The sequence below is a fragment of the Talpa europaea genome, assembly GCF_964194135.1.
Source record: "Talpa europaea genome assembly, chromosome: 7".
Lineage (NCBI taxonomy): Eukaryota > Metazoa > Chordata > Mammalia > Eulipotyphla > Talpidae > Talpa > Talpa europaea.
The window spans coordinates 68,584,708-68,608,866 of record NC_140074.1 but is presented as its reverse complement, the minus strand read 5'-3'; positions in this window follow the sequence as shown (position 1 = coordinate 68,608,866).

The following is a 24,159-nucleotide window of genomic DNA, read 5'->3' as shown; positions in this document are numbered from 1 at the left end:
TGGTCAAACATATTGTATGGCAATCATATATTAAAGGTCCTGATGGTCCCCTGCTGTAAACTAACAAAAATAAATATAAAAAAAAACTTTCATTTTGAAACCTAGAATTTTCAAAATCTGTTTGCCCTTGACTTCAGTTTCCTGAAGGCACCATCAAACACCCCATTTCTGTATTTTGAGGGATGAAAGTTCAGAAAGAAGCATCTATCTTGTCAGATAACTGAGCTTAGGGCCGGCGTGGCCTGGCATCCAAGCCAGGGAATACATTTAAGCTTATAAAACTCGACTCCCACCCCCAAATATTTTGCTTGATGATTTTGTCCAAGTTTGGTGGCGGTTTGGCCCAGTGAATCCCCACAAGTTAGGATCCAATGGGAATTTGGACAAGTGCCTTTCTTTATGAGACTTCAGTGTCCTTGGCTGACTTATGAGGCGAATACTCCAGACCCACATGAGCTTCCTAGAACCACTCGAGCTTCTAAACACAGACTCCTGAGCTCTACCCAGACATAGGCCAGGAGCAGTACAGCTGCAGGCCAGCCATTCCCCCCCTGGGGAATCCCTCGCCCATGGGGTTTGAGAAGCAGTGTTAGAGAACAATCCTAGAGCCACATCAAAGCCACCATCCTCGGCTTTCCTCACATTCACACACTTGAAGTTAAGCTTCCAAAGAATAAGGAGAGGTTAGTGCATTAATATTTTCACCTTAGTGTTTTCATATTCTTTGGGAAAATCCCCAGGAATAATATTGCTGGATCAGATGGAATGACCATTTTTAATTTTTTGAGGCACTTTCATACAACTTTCTGTAGAGGCTGCACCAAGTTACATCCCCACCAACAGTGGGTGAGAATTCCTTTCCCTCCATACCCTCGCCACTCTTTATTATTCCCTGTCCTCTTGATATAGGCCATTCTTACAAGGGGTAAGGATATATCTCTCCGTGGTTTTGATTTGTGTTTTCCTAATAATAAATGATGTAGAATGTTTTTCCACAAGCCTGAATAACTTCTTTGAGGAAGTGTCTATTTAGGCCTTTTGCCCATTTTTGTGACTGGGAAGTTCATTTTTCTGTTGTGGAATTGTATGGGTTCTTTCTATATTTTGGAAATTCACCCCTTGTCTGGACAGTGATGAGCAAATATGAATTACTGCATACGTCCACACCTTGTAGCACTGGCTGATAAAGGTGAAGAGCATTTCCTGTCCCCACACAGTCCCTCCATGCCCTTTCCAACCCTCAGAAGAAACCACTATCTGCTTTCCCTGTGATTTTTTTGTCGACTCTATGTTCATATTCCCATCCTGTAATAAAAGGGAAAAAGAAAAAAAGGTAAATTCATCATCATCCAGGAAAAAAATATTATCAGGTTGACTTGTTTTTCCTCTTGGTTTTAGAAAACAGAAAAAGAATCACTAAATGCCAGTTCAGGCAGCGCAGGAATTTTGTACATCTGGGTCAAGAGCACTTCACCTTTTCGGGAAGTAAAACTCCTTTCCCATGTCAATTTATTCCACGGCTCCCACAGGAGATGCATTGTTGCCTTTTCAGTGTCTTTGGTTAAGAAAATAATATACAGCAGCTCACAGGGGTGGGGAGAGGGCATCCTAATAAGGGGAGTTAGGGTTCTGTAGTTAGTTTCAAGTTCAGAAGATCAAAATGCTCCTCAGTTTGTTGTGATGGTGCACTCGAAGCCACGGAACTGCCCACTTAAAATGGCAAAGATGGTAAATTTTATGTTACCTGTAATTTTCCAAGAATGCAAAAATAAAAAGAGTAGCATTAAAAAAAAATAAATAAATACATGTCAGGAGCCTGAAATGAAAAGTGGCACCTCATCAAGGGAAACCCACCCAAGGCAAGGCTCAGCTGGGGCAAGTATCCAAGTCCTTCTCCCTCAGTGGAGCCCGTACTTCTGTCCTCTCAGCCTTGCGCGGTCATTCCAAAGCGGCTTCTCGCGCATACACAGATGCCGCTCTGAATTGCCCCATGTGAAGCCAGGACTGTTGGAGTGAAACATAAAATATCACAGCATTGATTTAATGGCCTTTAAAAGTCCCTCCTGAGAGGCTGGGGAGCTCCTTGTCTGTATCTCTGTGCACCGCTGTGCTCATAAAGCTGTCACCATTAATCGCTGCCCACTATCCAGATAGCATCCGGGTCACACATCAAAGGGAGGGATGTGGCTCTGCAAGGGGGTCCGCTGTGGTTGTGGCCAGACCCGCTCTTCCCAAAACCTCAGTGTGGGTGTGGTAGCTCGCTTCCATTAGAGACCTTGCTGATCATATTAAAAGAGGTGGACTCTTTTAATTTGGAATGTTCACTCTCCAAGCTGCCCAGAGCCAGAATCTGATTTTATTCCAAGTGTTCCTTGTATTTGCTTGGGCCCGAGTATGAATTAACCTGTCCACATCTGTGTAATTCTGTGGACTTTGGTTTTCCGTGGTTGTTATTGGAGAGTAGCACTGTCCAAACAGAAACGGAACTTGGCCACCATGTGAACAACGTATGAAATTAAAACATTTCCTAGTAACTTTGTTTAAAAAAGTAATTCTTAAAAACCCAAGTAAAATGAACTATTAAAGTGTTTAAACTATTAAAATATTTAACCCCATATAGTCAAAATATTATTTCCACATAGAATCACTGTACATAGTACTAATAGGACATTGTAACTTGGGAGTGCATGTCAGGCTATTGAAACCCAGTGTGTATTTTAATAACTTTGGCCTGCCCTACTCTGAATTCGCTACATTTCAAGTGCTCAATAACCACGTGTGGCTTCCAAACTGGATGGCACAGTTTCAGACAACAGGAGTGAAACTATTTAGTGAACATTCCCTTATCCACTCATTCATACCTGCTTTGAACACTGACTCTGACAGATAGAAATCTGGGAGCTAGGCTACAGAAATCAAAGTCACAGGACATCTCTGCTTCCTGGAATTTATCATCAGATGGGAGTAAGAAACAATAAGCAAATAGAAGAATGGCAGAATAATTTTAGACTACAATAAAGATTACGAAGGAGAAACAGACCAACAGACAAATAGGTTGCTAGGACAGAGTAAGTAACTCATAGAGAGGAGACTTGGATCAGATCAAGTTACAAAGGACAAATCTTAGAGCAAACTCCTGAAGGACAAACCTTTGATTCATTTACTTTTTCATTATCCTAACAAGCACTTCAGTACCGTCTCAGGACCTAGGTGGCCTAAAGTGGTATATGGAATACTTGACTGAATCTTGGTGCGTGAGAAAATGGCAGATTGTAGTGGATATTAGCCTGTAATCCATATACAAGCAAGAAGCAAATTCCCAGGGACTAGAAAAGTGTTTTGCTCATAGAACCTCCTCAATATGTACTGACTGGTTGGGCACTGGAATAAAGGCAGAACCTGAACCTTGCTTTTGAGATTCAAAGATGAAGTGGAAGGCTAAACAGATGAATTCTGCTTCTGTTGGTTTGTTTTTGGGGCTGAGCAGTCCTGTCTGGTCTCTATAGAAGAACAAACTGCTCGTAGGTGCCTCTCCCTTGTGGATGATGGCAGCTGATCTAGTCAGAGTTTGACAGAAAGAAGGTCTTTTTATCCTCATCCTTCCTGAGACTTAAGAGTAGAAGACCAGGTTCAGAAAAATGTGCTCTTAACTACAGGCAGGATTTGTGCCATTTGCTCAGATATGAAGAATAGAAATGAAATTTAAAAAGGTAAGTTTCACCATTGTATTTAAAATAAGTGTTGTTTTTTTTCTTTAAAAATGACAGCATTTTGTAAAACTTCTAGGAGAAACTGCCTCAAGGGATCGCTATTTTTGGAACCATAAAAAGGGATGCAGGAGAAGGGGCATGCACCAGAGAGTACTTACACTCCACTCACATTTGTTCATTAAAGGAAAAGATACTTTTAGGACTTTTATTTACTGTGTTTATTCATTTTTAGTGTTTTTCATTTCCTACCTCTTTCCTCTGTGACTTTCATTTAACCAACTACCCTCTGCCAATAATAATAGCTAACACATATTAGCACTAACCCCATCAGTGTCAGACATTTCCTATCTCTATGAAATGAATACTTACATTTGATACTCAGAACAACCCTATTATTTGGGGGAAAATGTGATCCTTATTTTGCACACGTAGAAACTGAGGTTAGTCAAGGTTAAAATATTTGCCTGAGATCCCAAGAGAGTGGGTGTCATGTTTGGTGGGAAGTCATTTACATTGTTAATAATTAATGAGTATGCTACATTAATTTTCTCTTTCTGCCTTAACAAACTACCTCAAACTGAGGGGCTTAAAACAACTTTGCTAAAAATTAAATTGGGGACTACAAAAATGTGCGTAGCTCTATTTCTGGGCTCTTCATTCTGTCCTTTGATCTTCGTGTCTTTGTCATGATTGATGCAGCTTAATATGGTCAGTCTGGATGCCAGACACCTAGTCCTACCACCTCGTTCTCCCTTCTATACATTTTAAAATAAATTTTTCTGCACATACATAAATAAAACAATTTATTATTTTTTTAGATTTATTTATTTATTTATACAAGAACCGTGGTACAGGCCAGATGCGTGGGAGGGTGAGAAGATTCACCGGAGACAGCGCAGGGAGGTCTGCTGCGCCATGTGGGATTCTTGCCAGCCGGCCAGGATTGAACCAGCACTGCAGAGGCTGCAGAAAGCTTCAAAGCGCAGCGCTCAATCACCTGCGCCACCAGGGGAGGCCCCATACAAAACAATCTCGATAGGATTTTGAGAGACACTGAGTTAAAAATGAATTTCAATATGGGAGAATTGGCATCTTTATTGTCTTCCAATTCATGAGTATAATATGTTTCTGTGTTTTGTTTGATCTCTGATATTTTGCTTCTGTGCTGTATAATATTCTGCAAACACATCCTATATATGTTGTGTTAGATTTGCACTTTTTACTTCAGTGATTCTATTTTTTTGGTAATATTATACTATCTGTTTTTGTGTCTATATGTTCATTGTTAGTACAAATATGTATGTGTATGTGATGTTTATCTTCTATTCCATACCAACTTGTAGAACTCACTAGTTCTAAATTTTTTCGATTTTGATTTTATATTCCTCCTTGCAATTTTTTTAATGTAGACATATCATTTCATATAGGGTTTTTAAATTTTATTTTAGGAATTCTTTTATAATTTGTTTGCCTCTTATTTCATCTCCTTGCTTCACTATACTGCTAGAACTTCTAGTACTATGTTGAATAAGATTGGTGAAATTGGGTATTTTTGCCTTGTTAGTAATTTCAGACAAAGCTAGTCTTTCACTATTAACTAAGATGCCCATTGTAGATTTTGAAATATAAATTATTCTTATAAAGGTGAAAATTTCTCTGGTCCCACTGTTTGGGAGCTTTCATTAAATTTTGTGCTTTCTTTTTTTTTTTTTGAACATTGATTGATATGTTGTGTAATTTTTTAGCCTGTTAAGTGGTGGATTCTAACTGGGAAAGACTTCTTTGCTTCTATCCTAACGGTTCTAACAATACTTAATTCTCATGTCTGAACATTTAATTTTGGCAATAACCACCAGCCTTAGTACAGATACCCCCAAGAGGCCACAAAACTACTTTCACTTCAGACACCAGCCACAAGTTTGTGGGGTCCCCACACCGCTCACATTTCTGATTGAATGGCTACAATTTCCAGGGCTCCCATGACCCTTCAAAATCAATAATTTGCTAGAACGAATAATTAAGAATTTAGAAAAGTGTTAGACTTACAATTGCAGTTTTATTATAAAGGCAACAACTCAAGATAAGCCAAGTGAAGAGACATGTAGGGTGAGGTCCAGAAGATTCCAGATCATGGAGCTTCTGTGTTCTCTCTGGAATCATAGCACATCACCCTGTCGGTACCTCAGTGTGTTCACCAACCAGGAAGCCACCCTAAGCTTTGAGTCCAGGTTTTCACTCAGATTTCATTGTCTCACCCTTATACCACATATTGTTGTCAAAGCCAACACACAATTAAAAACACTACCAATAAAGAATTATTAAGCTTTAACAACTCTCGATTACTAACAGTAAGAATGGATTCTATGTGCACACACTCATACATACATACACATACTCATATTATGTGGCATATAAATGTCATTCACTAAATATTATTCAATAAATGTCCATTTGCTTTGCACTTTACCAGAACAAAACAGCTGCGTCGTACTCATTTTATCACCCATGATAGTAATGATAATAGCTACTATTTATTGATTTCCTCCTATGTGCCAGATCGATTACACATATTTCATTTTCATAAAAGCCCCATGAGATAAATATTATGATCTTTAACTACCAAGGAGGGAAACAAGTCTCAGACAGTGGAAGATACCTACTCCAAAATCACCCAGTCAGGAATTAAAACAATGGTCCTCTCTACCTTGAATGTTGCCTGTTTAATAATCTCTTTTAGAGTAAATTCTACATGGCTTTAGTGTCCACAGGCCCAGTATAACTAGCTCGATTGCTCTCCGTTAAGCCGGATCAGCTAGCAGAACAGGCATTGGCTTAGATTCTGAAAAGACCTCTGTAAACAGAAAATCTTCTTTTCTCCCATAGTCTGTAAAACCAGGGGGGAGGTTGTGATCACTTATCTTGCCTGTTAATCAGTCTTCCAGGTTTGTGTCTCGCCCCTCTGAGAGCCATCTGGTCCTCCATAGCCTCGTATCCATTGATCCTTTAGCTTAAGCCCTGAGAGATAGCTGTGGTATTGATGAAATCCCTACTGGTATTTTACCCCCGAGTTATCAAAGAGAGGACTATTAAGATGGGAGATATGACAGAGACCGGAAGACACAGGAAGGGGTAACTGACTGGAGGTCAGGAGGCAAATGGAAGAGCTCATGGTGACTGTGTGTGGTTTAGTCTACATAAGACAGGGACAAAAATCTGCATATTAATGGTAATGATGATGGTGATAGATTACACTTATTTGAGCTGAGGACATGAGTGGGTCCCTATGTGGACAGCATTTCCCTGTAAAAAAATTTAATTCTTATTCTAACCCTTGGAAAAAATCACTACCATCTTCATTTTACAGATGTGAAAACAGAAGATGAGGATCTGAAGCTGTGGGTGTGGGGCAGAGGTAGAAGGGGAAACTGATCAAGAGACTGGCTTTGTGTATGAATTCCGGGGAGCTGTGAGCTACCCCTTGGGGTTCCCCAAGCCACTCGTGCCTGCTCAGTTTCATGCAGGTGAAGAAGGTATAAACCAGTGATTTCATGTCAGCTCTGATGTTGCCCAAACTTGTTCTGGACTTTGATTTCCCCAACTGTAAGACGGGGCTCCCCGTCTGTTCCTCCTCATGTACTTCCTCACCTGACCTGTGACCCCTGCACACTGGCCATCCTCATCTCCTCCAACTCACCAGGCTCCCCAAACCCTTCCAGCGTATAATGCACATTCCATTCTCATTTCTACTGTTTTTTCAGTTTTTCTTGTAGGGCACCTTCAAGATATTCATTCTTCATTCTATTTCTTCCCTACTCTCCTTCTTAGCACTATTCACACTGCAGTTCAATATTTTTCTAATTTTTTTTTTTATTAACTGTCTCTTTTACTCTACCGTCAGCTCCGTGAGAGCCCTAACCATGTGGTCCTTTCCCTGTTTTTCCTCCAGCAGCAGCACTGGGTCCACTGTGAGCTGGCTTCTCCATGTTACTGAAGGAAAGAATGAGACGGGAACCAATGAACCACTGGCCCATGTTTCTGGTGACACCTGAACACTCCTGCATCAGCACCATAACTCTCAAGGTCAGCCTTGGTGATTCTGGACTTCAGACTCAGACTTCCCAGTTCACAGTAGTTTTCTGAGTACCCCTTTCAGTAATCTCAAGTCCCAAAGTGAACTTCTGAACTGCAAGCCCCAGGCAAGCAAAATATTTTTAAACACCTCAGAGGCCCTAATATGTTGCTGGCCGACATGTCCTCCCGGGGATGGGAGAAGAGGTTCCCTAGCCCTCTGGGGCTGCAGGAAAAGAAAAAGGAGGAACGAGAGTAACTTTTACTAAGGAGGAATGACACACAGAAATGCACATGTGCATGCATACACACACACACACACACACACACACACACACACCCTTGCACTCACAGGTGATCACTAAGTGATATTTCTTTCTTTCTTAAGCTGTAACAAAAAGAGTGAAAAGGAGAGATGAGTGCTTCGTTGGAAGAATTGTGAAAGCATAAACAGATGAACAGATTGTCCCCAGGACCTCGGAGAAGATATATACAGGCAGGAATCATGGTGCCTCTAAGAGCTGCTCCCCTTGCTGACTTCAGATAAAGTGCTGCTATAGCTCACCCAGGAGGAGGAGGGGCCAGCTGCTCAGGGACTGCCTACCGGCCGCCCCCCAGTCCCAACAGCAGCTCCTTGGGGATTACTCTAAAGACCCAGCCAGGCAGACACTGATATTCTGCAACATTATTGCTCCTCCTGGCAGGGCAGGATGCAAGACTGGATCTGTCTCAGCTTGTCCCTAACCCTCTTAATTGACTTCCTCCATCATAGTGCCCCCCACCCCCATCTTCTGAGTGACTTCTTGAAATGTATCATATTGTTTATTCTTTCCAGATATTTCCATGTTCTGGCAGTGCCTTCCCCCCACCCCAGCTTCTACTAGTCAGTTCTCCTCATTGGCCTGGCTGACCTGTGACCCCTGCACAGAGCAAGACTAATTGTCCATGTTCCATGTCCCAAGGATCATAAGGGCAAGGTGATACCTTCTTTTTTCTCAGTGTTGTCTGTCTAATGTAGTTCCAAGGCACAGACAGATCAATGACGGCTCTTCAGTATAAATTGTCTCTTTATTTAATTGGAGAAATTCTAAATTTTAGCATAGTATCTGACCAATGAACAATAGGCCACTTATCATAGCTACCTTTACAGCCTATGGCAGTCAAGGGATTACATTCTAGTCACCAGTATGTGTGTGTGATGTATGGCAAGTGAAAGAACAGGCTAGGTGAAATTGTGTCCCTTTCTTCTTCCTCAGTGCATGGAAGGGGATGAGAGCTGGGAGTGAAGTTAGATCCAAAAGTGAAAGGTGCATTTTTGAGGCTGACAGGGCCACCCAATTAGCCTTGGACAGCTTAATTCTACATGGAAGAGAGATAAAATTTCAATTTGTTGAAGTCATTATATTTAGGGATCTGCTTGTTGTAGTTGGTATCACAATTGTAATGGGTAGGTGTTCAATAAATATTGTTTTAAATTAATAAGTGGGGGTCCTCCCTGATGGCACAAGGTGTTAATATGATTCACTATGCAGCTATCTACAGCCACTGCAGCATTTGAGTCTGATTCCTGGCCAGGGAGCTAACCCACATGGTGCAGCAGACCTCTCCTGTCTCACCCACTGCTGTTCCCCTCCACAGTGTATTTCAGTGGATCTGCCTGTTTTGCTCCCCACTCTGTCTCTAGTGAATCCTCTAATCCCCTGAATTTCTGACCTGTACCCCAGCTCTTGTGTGCATAAATAAATGAACCTTAAAAAATAAATGTCATTTTGGAGAGGTTTTGGGTTAGGAAAATGGGATCCTGGGTTACCACTGAGAAAAGTTTCACCAGAGCTCCCCTTTTAGCAGCACATGGTGAGTTTCCCCATAAAGCAGAAACTTTTCTTTCCATATAAAAGGTCAGCCTTATTATATTAAAAACAAAGGAGAAGACAACCCTTGCACAGATACAAGCATGCAAGAAGAGTTGCCTCTGAAAGTGCCAGGATTGTTAGGAGAGACACCTGCTCAGTCACAGGTGGTCAGGAGGCTGTGTCTTGCCAGCACAGAAATTCTACTGATACAGTGTTCTTTTCGGTGGGGGTTCATTCCTGTGTAGGATTGTTATCTATTGATAAATTAATTACTTCTAGCGTGTGACTAGATTCATTCTCCTCAATGTCCCTCACTTTCCATACCCTCACCTCCGGTCTGCTCCTTGGGATACTTTCTGTAGCATCTCATAGACTTGCTATGGCAGTTGGTCCCTGATGACTTTTCATCTCTATAGCTGGCCTAACAACTGTGTTCATCATTTCTACCCCTATCTTCAGGTTCTGGTCTTGTGATGCCTCCATCCTAAACTTTCCACTCCTAGCCTCTGTCATGATGACCAGCTGAACTTTCCAATTTTCTTCTGATGTCTACTTATTGTCTTAGTCATCATTTATTTCTCATTTTAGAGCAAAGTGCCTTTCATGGCGCATGTATGTGTGTGTGTGTGTGTGTGTGTATAAGACAAAGACTGAGAAACACAGACAGACCTACAAGAGACCCAAGACAGAAAGACAGTGACAGAGACAGAGAGAAGAGGGACATAAAAAGGGTCATTTGAACTTTAAAATAACAGTGAAATTGTATTAAGTACCAGCTAGCTCTTATGCCAGGCACTGATCTAGGCACATTATGGGCACTCATTCATCCAATGCCCACAGGTGTCTTATGAATAGGTGGCATTACTGTTCCCATTTTACAGATGGGACCCTGAGAGCCACAGGAGCTGAATGCTTTTCCTAAAGTTGTACAGAGCCGTGAAGCCCAGTTACTAACCCCAGTAGTCTGACATCAGAACCTAAACTCTTAATGATTGTATCACAGAACTGCCTGAAGAAAAGCCAATAAAAACAGAAATGATCAGTGTTGAAGAAATGTTAGGAAACATGAAATCCAGTTTTTTCATTTTACAGATGAGGAGAGTGAGGCCCAGTGAGAACAAATGATCTTTTTAAAGTGAAAAATAGAAGGAGATTTCTATTTCCAAGAACAATGAACAACCCCAGGGATGGCAATTTCCACCAAGTACTGAGAATTAAAAAGGAAGAGAGCAGACAGAGGAGTAATTCACACCATGTGTAGGGGGCTGAGTGGCAGAAAGCATGTGTGCACTTGGATATTTGGTCCCAATTCTTTGTTCCCTATAAGACAACCACACTCCTTGTGAGGCAACTTCACAGCACCGCCTACTGTGCACATAATCCTGTACCATTGACAGTGGCCTTCAAGACATGTGTTTTGGTTAATGGAATTTAACAGACAAGGTGTCAGCAGAGAGAAAAATGTACATGTTCATTTGCATGTCTGTGCTATTCCATAATAAAAACATGCCTCAGGAGATGCTGATTCCAGGAAAAGAAGGAGACACATGGAGCAGATCAAAAATTGAAGCTGAATTCTGGGAAGCATCCCCACTGAATCTGCAGACTGAAGTGGAGCTGTCCCAGCAACACTCATGTTATACCAATCACTGGGGTGCGGGTAGATATATCACCATGGCAGAGCTGGTGAGTAAAGCTTGAGGCATCTTTGCCAAATGTGCCTTATATTAAGCTGTTCATAACCATTTCATATTCTCTTTGTATCTTTTTACTTACTATAGTTTCCAGAGTTGGGACATTTGAAGGAAGATGAGTAACATCCAATGTGAACCTGTAGAAATTTGGAGGGATGTGGAAAGCAGAGGCTGAGAGGCTGTTTGGAACAATGTAGGGAGGGTATGGATGCTCCAAAGGGCCATGGGACAAATACCCTTTTAAAGCAAAGGGTCTTTCAAGGTGGGGTGTGTGTGTGTGTGTGTGTGTGTGTGTAAGACAGAGACTGAGAGACACAGACAGAACTGCAGAGACCCAAGACAGAAAGACAGTGACAGGGAATCCTATAGGATTCCCAGACATGGAACATAATAATGCAGCAGTCCGGGAAAGCGAGATTGGCTCCTCGAACATTCATGTGATAATATGGCAAGTATATGTTGATACTGATCATCATGCTATATTTTCCCAGGTTTGAAGCAGTTGATTGTTTTCAGGGCTATCCCCACTGACAAGTGAACTGGATAAGAACTTGGATTTATTTCTTGTAAATCAAGTTTAGAATTTGGGTGATGTCATATGGTGTGAAGATCACTGATCTAGAAAGCCTGATTTCTGTTGTGAGATCCCAAGGGTTGCTAAGATAAAGATGTCACAGTAACACAACAGGGTCACATTTTCAATACATATCCGTGCACCTGCCACTGTGGAGCAATAGTCTAAGTAAAGATTGGGCTGGTGCACACGGCTTAGGTGTAAGGCCTAATAGGGCCTTTCACTTCTCTTATTGTACACCCCCCACATAAATCTTGAAATCTGATTTCATGTAGCTCCTTGAAGGAAATGAAATGGGGGGAGGGCAATACATGGCCAGGCCTGAGAAGTAACATGTGACACAGTTTACCAATTCCATATAGGAAATAGGGGGGCAAGTACAAGCATGTGACTTGCCTCCCCATGTAGCCCACTTCCTCTGAGTAAGCACATGGGAAGCGTGGGGTTCTGCTCTAAGGCCTCATACCTCTGCCTCCACCAGTCAGATAGTTCTTTCCTTGCTGGGTGTCCCAATATGTCTGGCATGGAAGCAGGACCTGAAATACTGCTTCTTCTGTACTATATTTCACCCAAGCTCATCAACTATGTTAAGTCCAAATAGTGTACAAACACTCAAGAATGTTTGTTGAATAAACAAAGATGTGCCAGAGGCAGTGGAAGACAGCAAACACCAAGCCATGGCCATAAGCTGGAAGAACTGACAATCTGTCAGGAGGGATCAGAAAGGCACAGAAATTAAGTGATCGAGCCATGTCGTTTGTGTCCTGTGTGACAGGACCTGGGCCACCAAGGCAAGTGACACACAGCATCTGCCCTCCATCAACTCGTGGATTGGGGGTAACAGCGTCACACTGGTAACTCTGCAATAGCTACTGATAATAGTTAATAGAAGATTTTATGGAACCACAGAGACATAGATTATCCTATGCTGAGTTTGGAAAGTGAGTTGAGGTGAGAAAGGGAAATAAGTAGGTAGAAGAAATAGCAAGAAGGCTTGCAGAATTCTGGCATCTTTGCAGAATGAAGATCAAATTCTTACAGAGAATAGGTGAACTATGTGTTGTTGATATGTTGGTCTGCGAGCATGATACAGTTGGATGGTTAAAAAGTGGTAAATGATGTTTAGCTAAAATTTAGTGAAAGTTCAGAGAAGTTGAAATCCAGCATGGAGAAGCAGAGTAAAAAAGAAATTCTTCACAAAGGAGGTAGTGATATAAATGATGACAACAACAAGGAAAAGCAGTACTACCTTGAACTTTTAACAAGTGGTAAGTGTTTTTCCTACACCATCTCATTGGTATCCCCATGCCATCTCTTTGAAGAAGTGGCACTGATTGTCCACTTTTTATAGATAAAGAAATTGAAGCTCAGAAAGGTTGAGACATCTGCCTAGATCATGCAGTGGTGAAGGGACAGAGCAGCAACTCCAGACTATGTCTGTGTGCTCCCCAAACAGATGCCTTAACTTCCAACTCACATAATTGTGAGATGCACTTTAAAGATAAGCAAAATGTGGTGATGCAGAGGTGGGGATTATACATTTTATAAATGGCTTTGACCACCTCTGGAGTTCTGAGGTGCTGGTCCCATTGGGGAGCCTGAGAAGCTACAAAGATTATAAAATGGGTCCCTAGGTGTCCGCACTTACCTCCCTAATGCATCTCCCCAAAGAGCCTGCTGTCATCTATTCCAGAAGACAAATATTCACCACAAAGTTGTAAAGAGCAATTTATAAAAAGTGCACCCAAAAAAGTAAAACCTAATACTTGAAGCTGATGGTTGGACAAATTGGAACAGAGAGTAGTTTATTATTATTAATTTCCCCCAAAAAGCGCACCGTGTCTTCCTATTTATAAGTCACTGATATAATAAAAGCATCTCATCACATCAGCAGTCATTTCTACAAATAGAGCATTGACGCTTTAGATATTAACATGTGTTATAAATGTCATTGATATATTAAGACTTTTCAGAATGTCTATCTAAAAATAGAGGAAAGCCAGAGGGAGAGAGGAGGAAGACACAGAACAGACTACTTCAATAAGGAAAGGGAGGACCTGTTCTTGTGCAATTAAGTCAAGCAACACAAGTCAACAGCTGATTTGTGGTTTGAATTATTTTCACCAGCAGAGTGTGATGCAGAGAGAGGTAAAAAATGAAAAAGAGATGGAGAAGGGAAGAGAGGATATGTGTGTGTGTGTGTGTGTGTGCGTGAGAGAGAGAGAGAGGGAGAGAGAGAAAGAGAGAGAGAGAGAGAGAGAATATGAATATATGAGAATGAAAGGATTGTAATATTGAAACAGACTTGGAAATTCTTCTTTCCAATGACTTCAGTTTGAAAGTGGGGAAACTGAGTTTTAGACAAGCTATACATCGTGATCGACATCAGAGTTTCTTGGTGTTAGGCAAGAAAACTTCAGCAATCTGAGTGCTACATCAGATAGTAATGGGGCCAATCATTTTTTTCTAAAGAAAAGTGGAAACAGCATTGGCAAGGCTTGGGCACAGGAGTTAGGAAAAAAGACAGAGACAGGGAGCCTTGGCAGTGCTGAGTACCTGCCACCTGATTGGAGCTTTGTAAGTGTTACCCATCTTGATATTCTTACTCTATCAGCGCTGAAAAGGAGGGCTGTTAGATCTTCCCAAAAGCCAGGGAAGACTGCCATGTGCTCAGGGACAGATAAGTGAACTGGCTGCACTGATACGCATCACCAGAGCATCCAGGCCTCTTCTCAGCAACACTGAGCAAGGACAGAGTCCCCACTCTGCATTAACTTTAACCTTTATGGTGGTGTCCGAGGGCCCCAGATTATAGGACATTCGCCTGGACAATGAACTCACTGCACAGCAGGTTCCCTGGAGGCCCTGGGGACCCTGTGTGTAGGCTCCCTGTCTCTGCCAGGACTAGGTCTCAGCATTACCCCTTTTCCTTCCTTTCCTTAGGTAAACCTGAAACCAGGTCCATTTCTGTTCTATATCACACTGATTCAGTTAAAAAATAATAGAAACTAGTGGTTGTGCAATTAAGTCTTGCATTGGTGAAATCTACAGATAAAGTCTAGGCTGTGCCTTGTATTCAACTCTTCATCACAGATGTTACAGTCATGGGGTTGTGCCACAGAGGGGGCACAGGGAAGGACCCAGGGAAGAGAGGAAAGAGGTTTTTTGTGGGATACCAAAACAGATGCTCTGAAAATGGTAGTTGTAAGTTGGTCGTTGTGGGGAAAGCAATCTAAAGAATTTAATTGCCTGTTGACCAGCAAGCTGAACCCTAACCTGAGGCTCCTTATCCCCTCCCCCTCAGGAGATGTGCTCTGTTTGCATTTCTGCTCCCAGAAACTGCCCAGAAACCTGTGTCCTTGAAACTACCTGGACCATGCATGTGATTAAAAGCACATAAAGTCTATATACAAGCTTTTCAGATTTAGGGGATGAATGTAGAACACTCTGGTGTCTTGGAGCCACCCAACACAAAGCTCCATAAATAACTTCCCTTGGCTATTAAAACTGCCACCTGCCAAATGGAGTGTTTTTTTTTTTTTTTTCCTTACGTCTCTCCTTACCCTTTGGGTATGAGGGCCTATTTCGCAGTACACTTGCTAAGCTCCTGAGGTTCAGAGCGAACAGCAGTGCAAACTAGTGCTATTGACATTGCTATTATTATTATTGGCCTCCTCTTAAGTTTCCTAAACCTATATGACCCCACAGCCTCTATGACCCCACAGCCTCTATGACCCTAGAGTCATAAAAAAGCACAGGAGACTATAGCTACTTCTGCTTCTTCTCTTTCATTTTCTTCCACCTCCTCCTTCACTTTTGTATCTTCTCTCACTCCTCTGATCATTAAAATTTAAAAAATTCTTTTTCTTTTTCCACACTGATACTGAGCTTATGGTGGCTTACAATAACCCCTAAGCGTTTTGCAGATGCTTTTTAATTTTTCAAACCACAAATTATTTTTATGATAGAGGTAATACATAACGTAAAAAAAAAATCTGAACAAAATGGAAGTCTATAAAATAGAAAGTGAAAACTATTAAATAACCTCATAATCTCAGGCCCGGATACTTGTCTTCACAGTGTGGTTGGGAAGCAGGATTTAGCAGTTAGAAGAAGGGCCTGGCTTCCTTCTGGATTTGTGACTCAGCTCCACCACTTGCCCACTTCCATCCTGTGTGGTGTTGGGCAACTGACTCAAGTTCTCTGAGTCTCAGTTTCCTTAGGTGAAAAATTGGGACTCCGTGTCGTGACTGTCTCCCAAGGGCTCCTTGTGAGAATGACTGAAACAATGAACATTACCCAAAGCCTGGCCCACAATGACAACTCCCTATATCACATTTTCCATATGCACACATGTATAGGAGCAATTGATACTTTTTCAGTGGGACTGTCCATTTTTGTTCCTCGAATTTTGATTTGCCAATCATTTACCTAACTATGTAATTTTGGAGTATAACTTTGCACCTCGACATCTGTACATGTCTCACTCACCTTCCCCCAGAACTCCAGTGTCCATACCCATCACCTCCCCCTCCATTGCCCTCCCCCACCACCTGCAGTAACCACCATATTCTTCACAGGGTCTTAAGAGTCCCTTGTATTGAGCCTTCCCAGATCCTATTTTGGTTATTTATATTTGAAAGTGTTCCCCTTAATATATTATGTGGGCCTCTCCTGACGGTTGCAGACTTGAACTTATTTTTTTAAACATGTCCATTTAAGGGATGACCCACTCAGTTCTCCACTGATCTCGATTGAAAGGGTGTCCAATTAGCTTTTCCTTTGAAGCAATGCTGCGTGAATGGCTTGACTCTGACATTTGAATGCCTCCCCAGTCCTATCACCTCAGGGCCCATTTGTTATAGGAAGGCCTGCTGGGTTGCAGGATCCCCTTTGAAAAGATGAGGGAGACATTCTTGGTAGTTATTTTTGCTTGGACTTTCCCTGATGACAGGGTCTCCCACTGCGGTTCTTTCAACAAAGGCTTAATGGGGACACTGGCACTGTTCTGGGGGGCACCTCATGTGTGATGGAAGATGGAGCTGGGGCTACTGCAGTGACGTGAAGCAGGCTGAAACAAACAAACATGAAGTTGTTTCCCAATTTTGGTAGAAATCACTGGAGTTGACACTGTTACTATTTTATAAACATCTTTGGTTACTCAAGACTTTTTTGGGAAAAGATGATGTGATTTCAGGCTCCCCTGAGACTAGAGGATGGTGTTAGAAGAAACTAGCTGGCTTTATCTGGTAATATTTCTTGTTTGGGTGCCTTCTCTTTGGCACCCCATTAAAGTCACCGCCACAGGGCGCTCTCTGAAACACAGCCTTTTTACTTCTCAGCTGCCATTCAACTTCCCTGTGCTTAGGGAAATATTTTGTTGCAGCTTTTCTACTTCAAAATATCACAGGAGAAACCACTGAGACTTGGGTCTGTAGCAGCAACTGGGAGGGAAACCAGAGAAAATAAATGGGGAGAGGAAAGAAGAAGCTGACATTTTCCCCCAGACTGAATAATGTATTTGAATGTTTCATTTTGCTGTAGATTGCAAGGGGCTTAAGGGGGAAAGAGGTGAGAGGGGGAAGGAATGAGGAGAGAGGGATGTGGAAACCCTCAGAGATGGCCTTGTAATCTCAGAAGTTATTTCTCAGCTGGGCTCAGTTCCAAAGTTCACCCCTGAATTATGTGTTGGGTGTTTGGAGAGTCCCTGCTGCACCATGACACCCGTAAGGTGCTGCGTGTGGGGTGATTTTTCCTCTTTCAGGACTTACTGCAACCTGCTCAACTCCCCTCCCCATGCCGTTTTTGTTTTTTGTTTTTTGTTTTTTTTTTTTTTTTTTTTTGACTTCTTATTTCATTCCCCATCTCTTTTTTCCCCATAGTTATTTTTAAGTCACAGGGTAGATGCTCCGGAAATGTTTGTTTATAACCATCTGAGCATTCCCTTCCTTATAACAGAAATTAAATTAAAAAACAGAAAACAACAGGACTAGATCAACTCGCACTAAAAATGCTTTGGACACTGAATGAACTCCGTGGGAAAAAGCATCTGTGCTTTATCCCCTTCCGCTCTGAAAAGACATGGGAACCTAGACTGTGTCTCTCATACATCAGGAAGGTCTATACCATGAAACTAAAGGACATTTTATATGAAAATGTGCTTTTGAAAAACTGTTCTAAGATGGTTGCAAGCTATAGTGGAGACTTCTTAACCCCCTTAAATAGCTTATAGTATTTAACAGAAAATATGAATTCACCAATTAAATGTTAATGGTGCTCAAAATAGGTTGCAGAATACAAAGCCAATGTAGATGGAAGTCTTTATTAACATTTGGTTCAATCGCTTAAAGACTTGGGAAGGAGGGTAGGGGGTCAGTGAGATGGCATCTGAATACAATGAAGAAGGAACAACTGCTCCATATCAACTTAGCACACAAATATGTGGTACAGGAGAGAAGAGAGTCCCCCAAGGAAGAAAAGGACAAGGCCTAAAAGGGAGAAAGGGAGGAAATGATAGATTAGGGAGGGAGGGGAAACAGAGATAAGAAGGCAGAACAAATGGATGAAGATATATAATAGCCACTGCTTTCAAATATTATGCAGAATGAGAAATCATTTCAAAGGAGTAAACATTCATCGTGAGTGGGGGCTAGGGGCAATCTATCTGGAGAGTCCAAAGGGAAATTAGTTGAAAATATATAAGGTGCTGACCACACCACCGGCAGGAAGCGAAAGGGAATGATTCAGGGCCAAGCTTAATGAATAAGCTTCAATATCAGACTAGGCTAATTTCATCCCCAGTTTTTTCTGTTTACTATATCTATGGCTAGGGCCAGTTCTTTAATTTCCCCGTGCCTCAGTACTCTCACATGTAAAATGGGAATTACAATTCCAGGGCCAGAGAAAGAATGGGATAAGATGTTACGTGTTGAGTTTTAGCAGACTGTGTATAGACTGTTTTTTGTTGCTATTATTATTATTTATTATTATGATTATAAATCTTTTGAAAAAAAATGGCTCAATATGTAGGAGAAAACCTACATATTTATCCTAGCAAATCCCCTCCTGGAAATGGATCTTAAGAAAATAATTCAGTAAAAGGATAAAGCTAAGTGCTCATCATCATAGCATTAACTATAATTGCCAAAAAAAAAAAAATAGAACAAGTTAAATGTCCATCAATAGGGGAATAATTTATGGTAAATTATGATATATCAACATAATAGGGTATTATGCGACCATTACAATGATAATTATGACAGTGTAGCATCATGAACAAATGCTTACAATTTAATGCTAAGAAAAAAATAAAAAGATACAGTATGATCGTAGCTTTGTGAATATATGCATACACATTGGCAAGTACTGCCATCTTAAATGCAAAAATTGAAATAATTATGTATAGATGTGCACTTAAAGATTTTTTCTTTTTACAAATTGTTTTTTAATATTGTTTTGAAACCATCTTTTCAATAATAAAAACATGTAGCAGGAGATGACTAAATAGAGAGGCATACTTGTTATAACGCACATCAGTGAATTTGTGGTAAAAACAGATTTGCCTCGAGACATGTAATCTAAAGACTTTGGGACACTTATCTGGGCAACATTTATAAATAATAAGCAAATAGTTGATGTATGGGTCTTCTACTATGCACCAGGTATATAACCTAGTATATTTCAGTTTTTACATTCAATTTTTCACTACAACACTTATGGATAAGAAAACTCAGGCAGAATGTAGCTCATTAACTGACTAGAATTTTCATGGCTACTAAATATTGGAATGGGGTTTGAACCTCAGAGTCTGACCCCAAATCCAAACTCCTCATGGTTTATGGGTGTATGACTCCCACACTCCACAAGGAGCCCATATGTGGAGCTTAGTGTTCTGTTGTTGCCATATTAAAATGCTTCATCATATTCTCTTTGAATTTGTGTTTTGTAAAGTCAGGTCAGACAGGATGGTACAGCATGCAGAGGCTTAGAGTCATGGCTCAGGAATGAATGGCATTCCACCTTCACCCTCTGTCCAGGTTGGGGCCTGTATGAGGTCATGGGGTAGACTGAGGTTGGGGATGTGCCTGAGGGCATCTGGTGGTGGGCATCCTGTTCTTGCTTGGGGTCCCATGATGCATTAACTAAGCAACTGGGTACAGCTTCTTGTCTAACCCTGATCCAGGTACCAGATATTCTCCTGCTATAATCAGCAATTGTAATCCTATGGACTGTTGCCCCCCCTTGCCAAGGGGTGAGGCCTTGCCTATAAGAGGTGGAATGAATCTTTTAACACCTGATGAAGACCCAGCTACCTGCATTGCACTATTTCCCATCAATAACATAGTTAACCCTACATTCTGCTGTGGTTTTATAAATAATCACAATGCAATTAAAATGGAAATTCCTGGCCTTGGTCTAACACAAATCTTCAGACACAGTAGAGGGGAGAATCATAGAAATGATGCTTTTCCAAATGGTCTGTGACCGAAAGTTCTGTCCAACTTTATTTGGATGGAATGAGTAGAAGTTATATTACCTTAGCTGTCTCCAATACCAGAAGCCAGAAGCCAGCTTTCGGCAGCCACTGTCACCAAGGAGATGATGCTGCTCCATGGTAAACACATACAATTGTGACCACTGCTCTCGGATAATTGTGACCACTGCTCTCCAGGTAAGCTGTAACTGTGCCACCTGTGTGACCTTTCACTATTCACCTTACCAATTCACAGAAAGAATGGGATCTTTTTTCTAAGGAAGAAAACTAAATAAACCTGACTCTAAGGAATAAATCAGGTAATGTCCACAAAGTAGTTATTAAAATAGTGCTGGCACAGAGCAAATTTTACTTGTTATCCAGTGCTGAGAGAGAGACAGCCTCCTAGACACTGAAGTGAGAACTTTGTGCGTCAGATGCCATATGGGAGAGGGGACGGTGAAAGATGACATTCTGCTTGGGAAATTTAAGGAACAGATATTTTAATCTTCCCATGAGTCAAGCACACCTGAACAGTAGGTACTAAGAGGTAGCACGAGTGTATTTTATTTTGTCAGAAACATGCTTTGAATGTGCTCATGTTCTCTTATAAAGGCTTAGTTGAGTTCCCATGTTATGAAGAGTCACATGGGAGAGCGGGCTGGTAGGACAAATCCAAGCAGATGCTGTCAGCTAACCCTTTTGTCCATAAAAAAAAAAAAAAGAAAAAAGCCTGAGCCTATCCCATGAAGGGCTTGATCATTTTAGAATTTCAAATGAATGATTTGCAGTTATAGAAACTCCCTATGGGAGGGTGCCTTTTAACTTCCAACTCTCTTCTAATGAATAAGTTAGTGATAAGTCAGCTAGACCATGAAGAAGAAACCTGGTTGACAATATTTAATGTGATAAAATTCTTGTACACATTTTTTAAATCGACTTCTCAGTTGCGTAGTTTGCAACAGTAAGACAAATGTGCCCTTTTAAGTATACAAATCAATGGGTCTTAGCAGATGTGTGCATGCCTGCGACCACTACCGCAATCAAAATGCAGAGCATTTCCATCATCCTGCAAAGATCCATTGTGCCCCTTCTCAGTCAATTTCTCACTTCCCATTCTAGAAAATCAGTGATCTTATATCTATTACAATAAATTATTTTATCTAGTCTAAAACTTCATGAAAACAGAATCATACAAAATATACTCCTTTGTCAGGTTCCCTTTTCTCAGTGTAATGTTTTGTAGATTCCCTGATTGTATCAGTGGGGTTCTCCAGAGAAATAAACCTAATCAAACCAATATATACACACATATATACATATATACACACACATATATACATACACATACATATATATATATACACACACACGTAAGTATTTATTTTGAAGAGACTTTTCTTATAAGGCTTTGACTCACACAATCATGGGCTGAGAAGAACTTCGATCTACTGGCTACAAGCTGGAGATGCAGGGAAGTGGGAGAGTCCTCAAAAGCCTGAGAACCAGAGAGCAACGGCATAGATCCCAGGATCACTGAGAGCAAGAGAAGATTCCTGACCAGCTGAAATAGTCAGGCAGGTGCAAACATGACCTCTCTCAGCCTTTTTTGTTCTAGTCAGGTCCTCAACAGATGGCTGAAGCCCCTCCACACTGGAGAGGCTATCTATCAGCTTTACTCAGACCATGAATTCAAATGCTAATTTCATTAAGGCTTTCAAAAACACTGCCAGAAATCGTAATTAACCTGATATCTGTGTACCCCATGGCTTACTCAAGTCAATACATAAAACTAACCATAATACTTAGGGGCTCTGTATACCTGCAGCTTCTTTACTTTGCTAATCAGTGTTACATCCCAGGGGTAGCACATCTGTTCATGCAGTCACCTTGATGGACACTGTTCCAGTTTGGGGCTATTTTATATTAACCTGCAGGGACATTTCATTAGGGGTCTTTATTTGTAAATGTAAGTTCATTTCTTTTAGGGAAAGTGACATCTTCATATATACTGGGGGAGTTCTGGGTCATGGGGAAATATATATTTTTATCTTTGAGGATAATGTCAGACTGGTTTTCAGGTGCTTTTGCCATTTGCACTTTCATGAGAAACACTCAATAAATATTTAATTAATAAGTTATTTCTTAATGATTTTATTAATCATGAAGAAAGGAATTAGAACACTTTCAGTTTCCACAAAATAATGCCACAATAAATTTCTGTGTGAGAAATTGTTTCTTTTTCTTAATAGAGTAACACAAGTTATCATACATATCAAATTGATCACCAAACTGCTTTCAGAAATATGAAGTCCTCAGATTTATGATTGTTGTAAAAATGTATTCCAGCACACTGTTACGCATGTAGAGTTTAAAATATCATAAATTTGATGGAAAAAGATTGCAATTGAGCTATAGAGGTAGTATGTTATAGAGTAAGGAAGTTGCTTATATTCCAGCCACAAATAACAGAATTTGGAGAGATGCTGCTCCTTTTTTCTGTAATGTGCTAACAGGGACTCATATAGAAAAGTGTCAAGTCTGGCCATGGGGCTAGCTGTATCACTGTCTTTGTCCACTCAGGCTACCCTAATTATAACAGCAATTTGTTGGGGGAGGGCCCTCTTCCAGATCACAAACTCTCATTGTAGCCTCACGTGGCAAAGGAGTTCTATGGGATCTCTTCTATATGAACTCATATTCCATTTATGAGGCTCCACCCTTATGACCGAATCACCTTCCAAAGGTCCCACCCATGAATACCACCATCTCTGGGGTTTAAGCTTTCAACATATGAATAGGGGGCACAAATATTCAGACCATAGCAATTCACACCGTGGTTATGTTCACACTGTCCATGGAGGAGGGAGAGAGATCAGAGGGTGGGAGGAGGAAAACAGGGCACTGAGGTAATGATGCACAGGTGCCTTGGGGAAGGAAATTCTATGGGAACTACACCTGAGGGGGTGGAGGGAAGCAAATGTTGTTTAAAAATGAACAATGATGTAAAAAATAAACAAAGAAAAAAGAAATATCAAAAAAAAAAGCAAAAATTAGGGAATGATTCTAGGAATGCAACCAGTGCGGACTACAATTTCAAAATCCATCTCATAGTACTCTGGCAGAGACCCAGCAAGGCGAAAGTCCTCAGAAAATGAATTGGCTTCATCTTCATACCTCCATATCCAAAAGCACTTCAGGGATCCTGAGGTGCTTAATAGGTGCATGGTAAAGAGAACTCAACTGATTGTTTTGACCTACAGGTCATCATCATGAGCTCAAATCACAGTGATGTGCAAGTAGTAGCCAAATATTAACATTTGCATAACATTCCTGGGCCCTACAACATTTTGTTACATACAGTCTGACTTGATTAAGTGACACTTTTGTGAAGTCTGCAGAAAAAAAGGATGTTTATTATCACTGTTTTCAGATGAAAATTGAAACCATATGCCCAAGGTCACCCAAGTCCACTGTCATGAACTTGGTGTCAGTGACAGAAAGAAGAACCCTATCATCTATCCCTCAACTCCAGTTCTCCATGAGTGGCCAACATGCTACCAATTGATTTGCATCTGTTCAGAATTATTTCTATTCCTGCTCAATTGTAGCATTTCATGATATGAATCTTAATACCCTCTTATTTCATCTTTTCTTTCTTTTCACCTTTATGGCAGTAGCCTGAGGTCTATGGTGGAGGTGTGAATGCACACCTCCGGATGACACAAAGTCCTGGGGCCATGAACAGAACTGTGTTTATAATAATCTCACCAGGGAGTTAGGAGGC